Source organism: Canis lupus, chromosome 12, assembly GCF_003254725.2.
Source record: "Canis lupus dingo isolate Sandy chromosome 12, ASM325472v2, whole genome shotgun sequence".
NCBI lineage: Eukaryota > Metazoa > Chordata > Mammalia > Carnivora > Canidae > Canis > Canis lupus.
In genome coordinates this window covers 30,850,271-30,863,315 of record NC_064254.1, presented here as the reverse complement: position 1 = coordinate 30,863,315, position 13,045 = coordinate 30,850,271, and the positions used below count along the sequence as shown (strand labels likewise).

At 37.9% G+C, this 13,045-nt stretch overlaps 1 pseudogene; it reads right to left on the bottom strand.

Annotated features, from left to right (window-relative positions):
- Positions 1-1,009: 1,009 nt before the first annotated feature.
- LOC112658291 (60S ribosomal protein L13-like) lies at positions 1,010-7,555 on the bottom strand (annotated as a pseudogene).
- Positions 7,556-13,045: the final 5,490 nt, after the last annotated feature.

Sequence of the window (13,045 nt, the reverse complement as noted above, 5' to 3'; positions counted from 1 at the left end):
TATGTAGAAATACGTATAGAAATGGATCAGGTAAGAAATGTGAACTTGGCTGTAGAAAATTAGAGATGAAAATAAGTGTCTCCACCAACACCTATAAATAGATTCAAATAACTGTGAATGCTGGAAGAAAAAAGAGTAAAAAAGGGCTGGTCAAAGAATGTCAAAAGATCTATGGTGTGATATGGTTATAAATACCATTCTTATATTTTTTAAATTTTTTTCTTTCAAGTTTTTATGTAAATTAGTTAAAATACAGTGCAATATTAGTTTCAGGCATAAGATTTAGCGATTCATCACTTACATACAACACCTAGTACATAACACAAGTGCCTCCTTAATGCCTATCACCATTTAACTCATCTTCTTGCTTACTTCACCTCCAGTTACCTTCAGTTTGTTCTCTATAGCTAAGAGTCTGTTTTCTGGTTTGCCTCTCTCTTTTTCCCCCTTCCCATGTGTTCAACTGTTTTGTTTCTTAATTTCCACATATAAGTGAAATCATATGGTATTTGTCTTTCTCTGACTTATTTCACTTAGTATAATATACTCTAGCTCCACCCACACTATTGCAAATAGCAAGATTTCATTCTTTTTTATGGCTGAGTTATATATATATATATAACACATCTTTATATCCATTCATCAGCCAATGGATGTTTGGGATCTTTCCAAAAACGGCTATTGTTGATACTGCTGCTATAAACATCAGGGTGCATGTATCCCTTCAAATCAGTATTTATGCATCCTTTGAGTAAATACCTAGGAGTACAACTAAATATCATACTTAAAAAAAATATCATACTTAATAATGAATTCTTATTCCCACTGGATGGTTCAGAGCCTGATGATCTTCTTGAATTTAGTGAACATATTATTTAAGATAAATTATTTCCCAAAATGTTGTTGAATATCTTAAGGAGATATTGACCAGGGTTATATGGTAGACTAGGCAGGAAAAAGTTATAACAGCCAGAATGTGATCAATTTATTTCTTCTTTTTTTCTATTAATCACAAGGCGCCAATGGACCTTTGTTTTTCCCTTTTAACATCCTGTTCTGCAGCTTCCTTGGCCCTTTTTATCCAGATGCAAAGAGCCAGACATTAATATGGGTACAAAGACTGGCCAGGCCTTGAAGTTCTTCTCCTCCTCTGCAATGACTCTAGCTTCCTCCCTCTTACAGACAGTTGGCATGTGCATGCCTCTCTCAGCTCTGTGGCCAGTTTGAGTTCTTCAGCAAAGGTGTCTCCTTTGCTGGGGCTGCGGGCTTTCTAGGGAAGAGGATGGGCTTGGAGTGGTACTCCTTCAGCCATTGCACATTGGCCTTCAGGGACTTTGTGGACTTTTTTCATCTTCTTGGATCCACTGAGAGCCCAGTGGTCCATACCACATTCTTGTGATGCCAGCCACCTGTCACTCTTCCTAGCTGAATCCCTGCCAGCTCACACTTTGATGTGATACCTAATAGTGGGACACCTCATGATCGGCCAGATAGGTCTTGGTTGAAAGAGTGCAGGGCAATGGGGTTTGTCTGGACTTGCCAGGCCTTGTATCTGCTTATCTTCTTTGTGGGCTGGTTGAACCATGTGGCCATGCATAGCTGCTGGTTCTTGTGGAAGTGGGGCTTCAGGATCATGCCATTATGGCTGGATGCTAAGGCTGCTGCCTATAGACACGGGGGCAGCAGAGAGGGGAGTGGGTCAGGGCCCAGCCTCCAGCTAGATGTGGTGGCCTGCCCAACCCCAAAGCCCAGGCCCAGCCTTCTCCATGTGATTGATTCCTTCTATAATTAATGGATGAGGGGACATTTTTGAGGAAAAGAAAAATAAAAGCAGGTGACCTGGTATAATTTCCTTGTAAATATGATAACTGAATATCTGGGGAAATAGATTAATGATACTAGTCATTAGCCCTGCAGTACTCTTAATGCCCCTGGATTAGGATTGCGTAAGGAAAACAAATACAATTTATAGAGAATGTCACATAAATTATACTAAGTCTCTGGGAAATAAGACATATATATTTCATAACATCTTGCTGTATGGGGTAACCTGTGAGGTTTTATAGAAACCTCTCCTAATAGTCTATGTATAATGTGGAAAGGAAGGACCCATAGAGCCACATGGAATGATCTCTCCCTACCCTGTCTGGCCTCCTGATTACTCTATCTTTAAAATTATTAGTAAGGCTTGATACAGTGTAAATTCTCTTTTATGACTCTAGATTGGATTGTTTTGGATTCTAGAAACATTAATTTGCTGAAAAATAATATTTTAAGAAAAAATTGATGTGAGGATTCTAAGCAACTATTGTGTATGGTTTTTAAAATTGTTTCATTGTTCTTTTTTTTTTTTGTTTCCAAGAGTGCTGGTATTATATTCTTATGTTTCTCTTTGTCCCCAAGAGAAAATTGGAGTTCAGGTAATTCAGTGGTAGAAAAGTCAGAGAGAACAAGCTCTCAAGGAGATGATAGGGCTGCTAATTGAGAGAAGAAAACTCCAAATATTGCCAGAGCGAAACCTCTCTGGCTTGCACTGAGCAGAATAAGAAAAGTGAGTGGGTCAAATGCTTTTATATATATTGTGGAACATTAATTTCACTGTGGAATCAATAGATCCAGTTGAAAATGTAAGAGGTTCCCATTGTCAAAGTTTATGAGGTAGGGACAAATTTGAAGCACTCCTTATTGGCATCATGCTATTATATATTATCCACTGTGCAACCCTTATAGAGTGAGCTTGGATAGACAAATATATTGGCATAAATCAAGATGGAATCTAGAAGATTAAAATTTTATTCTGTAACAAACGTGTGTTCTTAAAGTAAACTTAATTGTCCTCATATGTTTCATTTCGGAGGTCTCTGTGGCTAAAATGTATATGCTATTCTTCTGAGTGAATATGCATATTAGATCAATGAGAATAAAGTAAAACAGGAAAGTTTGAGTAAGATTATTCTGATACTCTACTCCGTGGACCTTCTTCCTTCACAGATATAACATTTCTGGCTGAAAACAGTATGACTTCTAAGCCCAGTGAGTTAAAAATAAAGAACAAAAAGTAGGAAAATTTTTGGCTTCTAGAGAGAGTAAGATTTCCCCTCCGTCCTTTGTTGGAAATACATGTCAGTTCAAGTGAATAGTAAATATTGGGCCACTGATAATATGGATATCTATCATTCTCTTCTCTCTCTTTGTAATATACCTGTACCTTCCAGTTTTACAATATGACACGATCTCAGGCTGTCTTTTATTGTTTAGTAAGAAACCTCATCCCAGTGGAGATCTGAGGTATAGATGTGACTGGTTCTGCTGTGTATATCATTGCTTTCCTCCACCTTGATGTCTCACCTTGAGATTACTTTTCTTCTCTTCCATGTGTCAGTCTAGGGAGTCCCGATTCTGGGCACCCTGAGACCATTGAACCCATTTCTTTCAACTATACCCAGTGGCTACTCAGCATTGCTGACAAATTTAAAGTATCATGTCTCATTTTTTTAAAATAGGAAGACTTTTGTACACTTTTTCTGCATATATCTTTTGCAAATCTGTGACTGAAGTCGGCAAATGGTCAGGGATTTTGGTTTTCAGTATTTTAGTTTCCATCCAAGTATTATTTCATCCTGACTAACATCCATGTTGTGCTTTATTGCCACCTATGACTCCATCCATTTGGGTTTGCTAGGCAGTGCAGGGTGAAAAGGTGAAGCAGTATCTACATTTTTGCAAACATTACATCATATTATGAATATTTGGAAAAGTCAGGGTGTAGGCCCCTGATGTCATATTCCCTTTTCTTGGTGGCACAAAAGGATTAATCAATGTAGGTACACCTGTTAGTTGGGAATGAAGCCAGTATCATTGATTTAAGAGTTCAGCATGTGCAGATGCTGCTAGGGGTCTCTCTTGCATCAATTATTATGGAAGTCATGTCTTTAAAAAAAAAAAAGAAAAAAAGGAAGAAGAACAAGACAGCGTGTCTCTTAAATCACTTTGGTTGGTGGTGATAACATAGTTGTAAAACTTATCCTTTGAGTAAATAGACGGTAAGAGATTGAATTCTGATTTTTATAAGAACATGTCAGTTTTCTACAGTAACTGTTTAAATCCCTAGATTCATCAGATGTGTACAGTTAGCATTTGAAACTTACACTTAACAGTGGACACTTCAACTGTAGTATTGTATGTGGGAGAGGAAACAAATAACACTAATTATCTGATTGATTTCAAAAAGAATTTAGAGTGTTATGTTTTGTAAACTTGCTTTTCCTAATAATCCTGAGTTAACTGGGATGAGAATAAAAGCAATTTAGAACTGAGTAATTGTATGTGATACCAAGATATCTATTGTCAATAGAGAAAAGATACAAATACAAACAATTCATATTTAATTTCCACTAATTAGTACCAAAAAGAGTCTTTGAACACTTTAAACAAAGCATTTGGGTTGTATAGTGTCTCTAGTACTCTTTACAATATTTTCTTTCTATTCCTTTATTATTTTAGGAATAAACAAGACATAATTTCCTTCCCTTTTCTCAGTCTTATCTTTCTTTTCAGATAGGAGTCCTAAAAAGACAGATTTTTGTTACTTCAAATTTAGTATTGGAAGAATTAACTTTTTAAATTTTTAAAAATATTTAATTTATTTATTTATGAGAGACACAGAAAGAGAGAGAGAAGCAGAGACATAGGCAGAGGGAGAAGCAGGTTCCATGCAGGGAGCTTGATGTGGGACTCAATCCCGGGACTCCAGGATCATGCCCTGAGTCAAAAAAAGTCAGATGCTCAACTGCTGAGCCACACAGGTGTCCCTAGAATAATTAACCTAATCACATCTAATTCATAGATAAGGTAAAATATAGATAACTCAAAACTGATTTTATTTAAATTACTTTAAATAGTGTATGTATTTGTTTTAGGTCTAACTCTTAAATTCTTAATTCTGATGAGCTGTGTGCTAAATATTTCAGAAATCATGTAGTCCTTTCTAAACCATGGGGAGACTGATTTTTACTCTGGTGGTGATGAGAAAATATTGCAGGGTTTGAGTAGGGGAGGAAGATAATCAAATGATTCATCACTTACATACCACACACAGTACTCATCACAGTGCCCTTCTTTATCCCCAGCACCCATTTAATCCCTTCCTTCACTGACTTCCTCTCTAGTAATCCTCAGTTTGTTCTCTGTAGTGAAGGGTCTGTTTTCTGATTTACCTCTCTCTCTCATCCCCCTTTCCTCTATGTTCATCTGTTTTGTTTCTTAAATTCTACATATGAGTGAAGTCATATGGTATTTGTCTTTCTCTGACTAACTTATTTTGCTTAGCATACCACACTTTAGTTCTATCCCCACCATTGCAAATGGCAAGATTTCATTCTTGTTGATGGCTGAGTAATATTCCATTGTGTGTGTGTGTGTGTGTGTGTGTGTGTGTACCACCGTTTCTTTATCTATTCATCAGTCAGTGTACTTTTGGCATCTTTCAATGTTTCAGCCATTTAAAAAATAGACCTGAAGCAGCTCTTTCAGAGGAACTGCCTTGTATGTCCTGTTTCCTAAACCTTTGAATGAGGCTGTGTTCCAACATTCGTAGAAGTCAGGAAGAGTGAGAAAATCCCATTTGAAAAGACTGATAATGAACTTTTGCTTAGTGACCATTTTGCCTGCTTAGTGATGTACATGATGTACAATCTAGTTCTGCTTGTCAGAACAATGAACTCTTCTTAAAAAACAACTTACCTAATCTTTTTTTTTTTTTTTTATGCCCATAAAAATCCTGAGTCCACCTCCTATAAGGAGGACATTGTTCAGGCTTCTATCTCAATCTGTGTACCCCAAATTGCAATTATTTGATTTCAAATAAGTGCCAACCTCTCAAATTGGTTTCTTATTTTAAGTTTCTTCAAGAGTTTCCTCCCTCAGAGACTCCAGCTGGTTTTACATTTAAGAGCTATGATCCTTCTTGTTGTAAATATTTATCCCAGTGTACTCAAAATTCCAAAGATAATTTGCAACTACAGTGGTCATTTTGGGGCTCTTTTGAACTCACAGAACTTGACTTGAGAATCATGGATTTAAACCCAGACAAATCACATGAGATGCTTAATTAGTATTTGGAAACTTTAAAATGAACTCAAGACTGATTGCTTCTTTTCAGAGTACTCTTGCCAAATTAATAGAGAAAGATTCTCAATTAGAAAAAAATCATAAGGTCTTACAAAATTCTTCTCTTCAGTCTCCTGCTGCTGCCTTAGGTTGCTCTCCCTCTTCCTCTTCTACTCTTCGTCCCTCTATGGCCAAATTTTCTCTCTACTCCCAAGATCCCAAGTCCTTTCTAGAGCTTCCTTTTTCATCCTCTTCATACCGTCCTGTTCCAATGCACGTTTTCAAGGTTAGACCTAGAAGTTACAGTCCTGAATATTTTTATGCTCCCTAGACAAAGGCTAAATTGAGAGCTATTGTTAAGGGATTTTCAATGGTTTCTGAAGACCCTCATCAGTTTGCTGATAAACTTAATATTGTCATCCAAACCTACCACTCTGGTTTCTCCAATCTTTATCAGTTGGTCAGTCTACTTGTTGGAAAGGGTCAAGTTCAACATTGGATTCCAAAGGCGGAATGCCATTAGATGATTTCCAATGGTCTTACCATAGGACAGGGTACTCGTTGGGTGGATTACTAAAGCGCCACCCATTACTAAAGCCTCATTCTCCATGTCCTTCCTAAAGCCATCGCTCATAATAAAATCCAGACATATACTCAAAAGCTTGATAAACCAATTAATGACTGCTATAATAGGTTTCAAATGTTTTTTAAGGAAAATTCAGGTCTTCCTTTAGATGTTGATTCCACCCAGATGACCTTCAATTCCATGGTTGCAAATGGCTTCTGTCATGAATTATTTCTACTGGTAAAAAGAACTGGGATGAAGTGGGAGGCTATTTCTACCCTGATCTAGAATCAATTAGCCAGAACCCTTGAGGACGCTACCTAAAGAAAGTCAAATAAAACCTAAATTTACAACTCCAACAGATGTCTGTATCCTCTCATAGACCATGGCAATCAAAAACTATATGAATAGCAACAGCTTCTCCTAAAAATATCTGCCATGTTTGTAAAAAAATCCAGACACTGGAAAAAAAGACTGCCTTAAGCAGAAACACCAAAGGTAATTCTCTAACACCAAGCCCTCAACCCCTCTAATGGACATGGGTTGCTCCCAGGAAACATAAAAGGTCTTTCTGATTTTAACCCTTAATCATCTGGGTGAAACTTCCTTAATTATTGGAAGTTAGGTTCTTACCATTTTAACTGACATTGGTACAAGTCCCACATTCATCCTCAAATAGTCCCTTACTAGGACTACAGAAAAAAATTCCATCAGTGGGAATTTCTAATAAATCCTTAACAGCTTATAAAGCTTTTTCCTTACTTTTTCAGTTAGGGCCTCTTCAAGATAGGCATTCCTTTCTACTAGGCCACTCAGCTCCTGTCCATCTACTTGGAAGAGACTTCTTAGAAAAATACCACACTGCCATCCCTTTTTCCACATTCTTAAAATCAATTCAACTTCTCCTTCAACTGGCAGTAACAGTCTTTCCCCTTAAATCAGCTAATAAGGACAGTGAGAGCTTAACTCTCTTAGAACAAGTCCCTAAAGGATTTAGGGCAAAATCCACAACAGATATCAAGCAGATCCATTCAGCTTCTCCAGTAAAGATTCAAGCTGATCCAAGCAAACTCCTTCCTAATATCAGGCAATACCCTTTAAACCTTGAAGCTATTGCAGGAATAAAATCAATTATAGAGAATGCTAGGCTCAAAACCTTATAGTCTCTTGTATCAGTCCTTATAATACACTCATCCTTTTTGTAAAGAAACCTCATGGACAACGGTGGAGGTTAGCCCAAGACCCCAAAGACATAAATAACACTGCTACTTCCAGACACACAGTTATCCCTAACCTTCATACTCTCCAACCTCTATTCTCGCAAACAGTAAGTTTTTCACTGTTTCTGTAGTGCCTTCTTTAGTATCCCTATGGATCCCCAAAAGCCAATTTTTACTTGCAATCATTTGGAAGGATAATATGTTTGCAGTATGATGCCTGTCAGTATACACTATAGTAGAAAGTCCTTCTTATTTGTCACATCTCCATGCAGATTTGGCAGATGATACTCCCCCCCCCACACACACACACAAATCAACCCTTATACAGTATGTGGATCTTCTCCTTTGCTCCCTTTGCTATGAAGCATGTAAGAAGGATAGTACCTACCTCCTTAAACTGTTAGCAACTAAAAGCCGCAAAGTCTCAAAGAAAAACTTCAACCATCCAGACTTAAGCTGAATATTTGGCACAATTAGTCTCTGACTAAAGTCTCCTATTAAACTCCAACAGACTCTAGGGCATTCTAAGTTTCCCACAGCCACAGACCAAAAGACACTTTTGCGAATTTTTAGGCCTTGAATGATATTATAGGGACTGGATTTGTTTCTAATAGTACAACTCTTTTATATCTTACTAAAATCCGACAAACTGGATACTATATAAAGGGAAGAAAATAATTACATGGTGTTGGGCCAATTAAAGGGACTCTTTAGGCCTCCTGTGTTGCAGCACCCTAATTATCAGCTTTGCCTTTTCCTTTTTATACGTGAGAAAGAAGGAAATGCCTTGGGTGTTCATACTCAAAAATACGGAGGTCAACATAGACCTCTAGGCTATTACAGCCAGCATTAGACCCAATAGTCTAAGGACTTTCTCCTTGCATGAGGGATATTTCAACCACAGCAGCTTTTACCAAATAAACACAAGGAACAGTGATGGGCTCTCCTGTAACCATTTGCTTCTTGAGCAGAAGCTCTGTTAAATTTCCATCACACTTGACATCTTTCTGCAAGCTGACTCACCTCTTTTTTTTTTTAAGATTTTATTTATTTATTCATGATAGTCACACAGAGAGAGACAGAGAGGCAGAGACACAGGCAGAGGGAGAAGCAGGCTCCATGCAGGGAGTCCGAGGTGGGATTCGATCCCGGGTCTCCAGGATCGTGCCCCGGGCCAAAGGCAGGTGCCAAACCGCTGCGCCACCCAGGGATCCCCTGACTCACCTCTTTTAATTTTAAGTTCTTCCTACATTGGATTTAGCTGTTATCTATCTATCTATCTATCTATCTATCTATCTATCTATCTATCTATAGAAATTACAGCTGTCACTTCCTCTGCAGGATCCGTTGCCTGCTGAATGCAAGGGGCTGGCTTTGGGGCCACTCTGGGGTCCACATGAGGTGTGGTTCATTTCTCGCTTTCCCTCCTATTCATCCTACTCACACTTTTCATCTCAGGCCTTGGGGCTGACAAGGCCCACAGGGAAATAGAGGGCATTGTACCTGCCAGGTGGGTCCCAGGTGGCTGCCTAAGAAAAGAGGGAAATCCTGTGACACCGTCTGGCTCCTCCCTGCCTGGCACACTAAGGGGGGTGGGAAAGGATGGAGCCACCAACGTGGTCCCTCTGACTCCTCTGCAGAAGCAGTGCCTGGGCCTGCTCCCACCAGTAAGTCTCCCTGAAATTCTTCTCCCTTTATCTATTGTCTAGGCACAGCCACGACCATCTAACCTTGACTGACCAACTGCTAATATCTAGAGCTAACTTGCAGAAAACTCCTATTATTAATGTGAACTCTCTTGGTTTACTAATGGTTCCTATATAATGAATAATGCAAGGATATACTATGCAGGGTGCACTGTTACCACTCCCTTTGAGAAAATGGAAGCAGCTTCTTTACCAACATCTACTTTGGCACAACAGATGGGATTTTATGCTCAACTAGACAGAACTTTTACATTCAGCAAAAGGTAAAGCAGACAGTCACTATGCCTTTGTAGTTCATGATTTTGGTTTGTCGTAGAAACAGGATTTTTAATGTCTGGAGGGTATTGAATTAAAATATAGTTTTTGTTAATGAATTATTAGATTCAATTGAACTCCCTGCCCTGCTCTTTTCCCCACTCCCATTATCAGGTACTCTGGGTATTCAAAATTAGAATCAGATGAGGCTATGGGAAATAATTTAGATGATCAAGCAGCAAAAACAGCCTGCCTTAAATTCCACTGAAGCTAACAACTCATAGTAAATATTTTCCAAAAGAAAATTTGAATCTTATTGTAAAGAATGCCTGATCCAATGAACCACACAGAGAAAAACTTTATTGGACTGACAATTGTATTTTCAGTTCATTAGCAAATTCATGGTACACCCAACTAACAAACCAGTACTACCAGAATGTCTTAAAAAAAATTTACTTGAAATAGCCCATCAAATGACTCACTGGGCAACTGACAAACTATAGGCTTTATGAAGCAATACTGGTGGGAAATGTTTCTAAGGCTGCTGAGGAAGCACTGTAACCTGCACTATTTGCCCAAAATTTCACCCAGGGAAAATGATTCAGGCAACTCCCATACATTTTGATTTACCTAGTGGGCTTTTTGAGATCCAGGAAATGGATTTTATCCAACTGCCACCTTCTCATGGTTGCAACTAAGTCCTTGTCATGAACTATATGCTTTCTCATTGGATTGAGGAATTGCCTTGCTGGTGTGCTACTGCCTCGGCTGTTGCAAAAGTATTGTTAGAAAAGATAATAGCTGCTTGGTACATACACCTGGAATTACATGGTGACAAAGGAACACACTTTACTGGCCATGCCATGAAGCAAATATACTCTCTTTGGCTTATATTACATTTCCACTGTACCTAAGATCTTCAGTCCTATGAACTGATGGAAAGAGCAAATGGCATCTTAAAACACAATTGGCTAAATTTATGGAAATATTAAAATTGACTTGGCCTAAAATACTTCCTATGGTCCTATGGAATTTAAGAGCTGCTCCCTTCCAAAAACATAAGCTCTTTCCCTGAGACCTTGTAACTGGGAAACCTATGAACCTGGCCCTGGCTGCATTTGATGTCCAATTAATTAAAACAGATAGTCTCCACTTCTGCAAGGGACTAATTAAGGTCATGGACAAAAATTATGCTCTGGAGAACAGTCTTTTCACAGCACACTCCTGGTAGACAAAGAAATAAAAGACAACCTAAGACCAGTTCCTTTGTTTATTGGAAGGGACATCTTCAAAAGGATTCCTTACAGTTTAGATGGAAGGGACCATATCAGGTACACTTAACTAACCCTTGTGCTACAAAACTAAAAGGTATTGATTCTTGGTTTCATGTTTCTCATTTAAAGAAAGTTCCTACTCCTTGCTGGACTGCTGAATCAAGGGAGAAATAAAATTAAAGCTCACCAGTAATTGAAGCAGATGACATCTGATGCTGACAGCATTCTGGCCAGACAAGTATACCTAAAGTTCTTGCTCATACTATTAGTATTGTCTTACTTTTAAGTTTTATACTAGACTCCCTAAACAGTCTCCAACAAAATTAGTTAGTGATGCTGGGACTTGGAGTCAGACTATTTCAATGAAAATTCCTTCATTCTTTGGGATATTACTCCTTCTTATTGCTCTTTTTTTGTTAATTGCCTCCTAAAACAGGTCCACCTTATTAATCTTTGGATTTGGAGCACACTGTAAGGATCCTGACTTTACAAGAAAAAAATTATAACTGCAGTGTTAGCTATTGAATTTCTTTTGTCTGTGTTTTTGACCAGTCCCTTTCTATCTTGTAAATGAAGGAGATTTTTGTCTTAATATAAGAGGCCAAATGCCTACTCTAGTGGTTATCTTTCCTTTTTCTTCTTAGTCTCTGCTTGGAAGGATAATTTCCTTGTTACATATCCAATTTCCTTACATATGAAGGAAATTTGACAAATTATTGGGTTTGTCATCAGAAGTCTCTATACGTGAGCCTAGAGATCTTCTAGTACATTTAATTAACCAATCTCTCTGTTATTCCTCCCCTAATTTCTTATGACAATTATGTAAAACATTATGTAAAACTTACCTGGACCCATTCTGAACTTCTTGCCTACCTGATCAAACCTCTAGAGATTTAAGAGATAATATTTGTACAAACGGAACATTAAGCTTGCCAGGTATCCCGAATTGCAAGCTTTCCCTCTGCAACCTTTACTTTTTTTTTTTTTCTTGCTTCTGAGATTTTTTTTAAAGATTTTTTTTTATTGGTGTTTAATTTACCAACATTCAGAATAACCCCCAGTGCCCGTCACCCAATCACTCCCACCCCCCGCCCTCCTCCCCTTCTACCACCCCTAGTTCGTTTCCCAGAGTTAGCAGTCTTTACGTTCTGTCTCCCTTTCTGATATTTCCCACACATTTCTTCTCCCTTCCCTTATATTCCCTTTCACTATTATTTATATTCCCCACATGAATGAGAACATATGTTTGTCCTTCTCCGACTGACTTACTTCACTCAGCATAAAACCTTTACTTTTTTATGCTAATATAATTTTATTCTCCCTGCGTATAACTATCTTAATTGCTTACACCATTCAGGTCCTTGGTTCAATCAATCTTGTTATGATAATTCCATGATCTATGACCATTTAGAACTTATTTTTACTTATATATGTCAGAAAAATTTATGGGGTACATATTGCTTAAATTATTATCAACTTGGAAGTTATGCACAGTTGAATAATTGGATATGTCTATTTCATTGCATCATCAATCAGAGACTCAGCTTTGGACATCACCTTTAAGTCTATCTACATCACAGATTAAAGTGAGAATTGTCAGGTGCTGTCTCTGAAATTAAGGAGTAAGACTTTTGAGAATCTTTTTTCCATGGTGGCTTTCTGGTATAAATGAATACATGATCAACAATGTATCTAAAAGTTTAAGAGATACTGCTGAATCTACTGCTAAGGCAATAGCTGCCCAAAAACAATCTTCAAATTCACTTACTCCAGTTGCTTTGCAGAGTAAGATTGCTCTTGACTAGAGCAAGGTGGCATTTGCACCATTGCTAATAATACCACCTGCTGTACATGGATAAATTCTTCAGGATTGGTCAAAACACAATTATATAAAATCAGAGAACAAACCCACTGGTT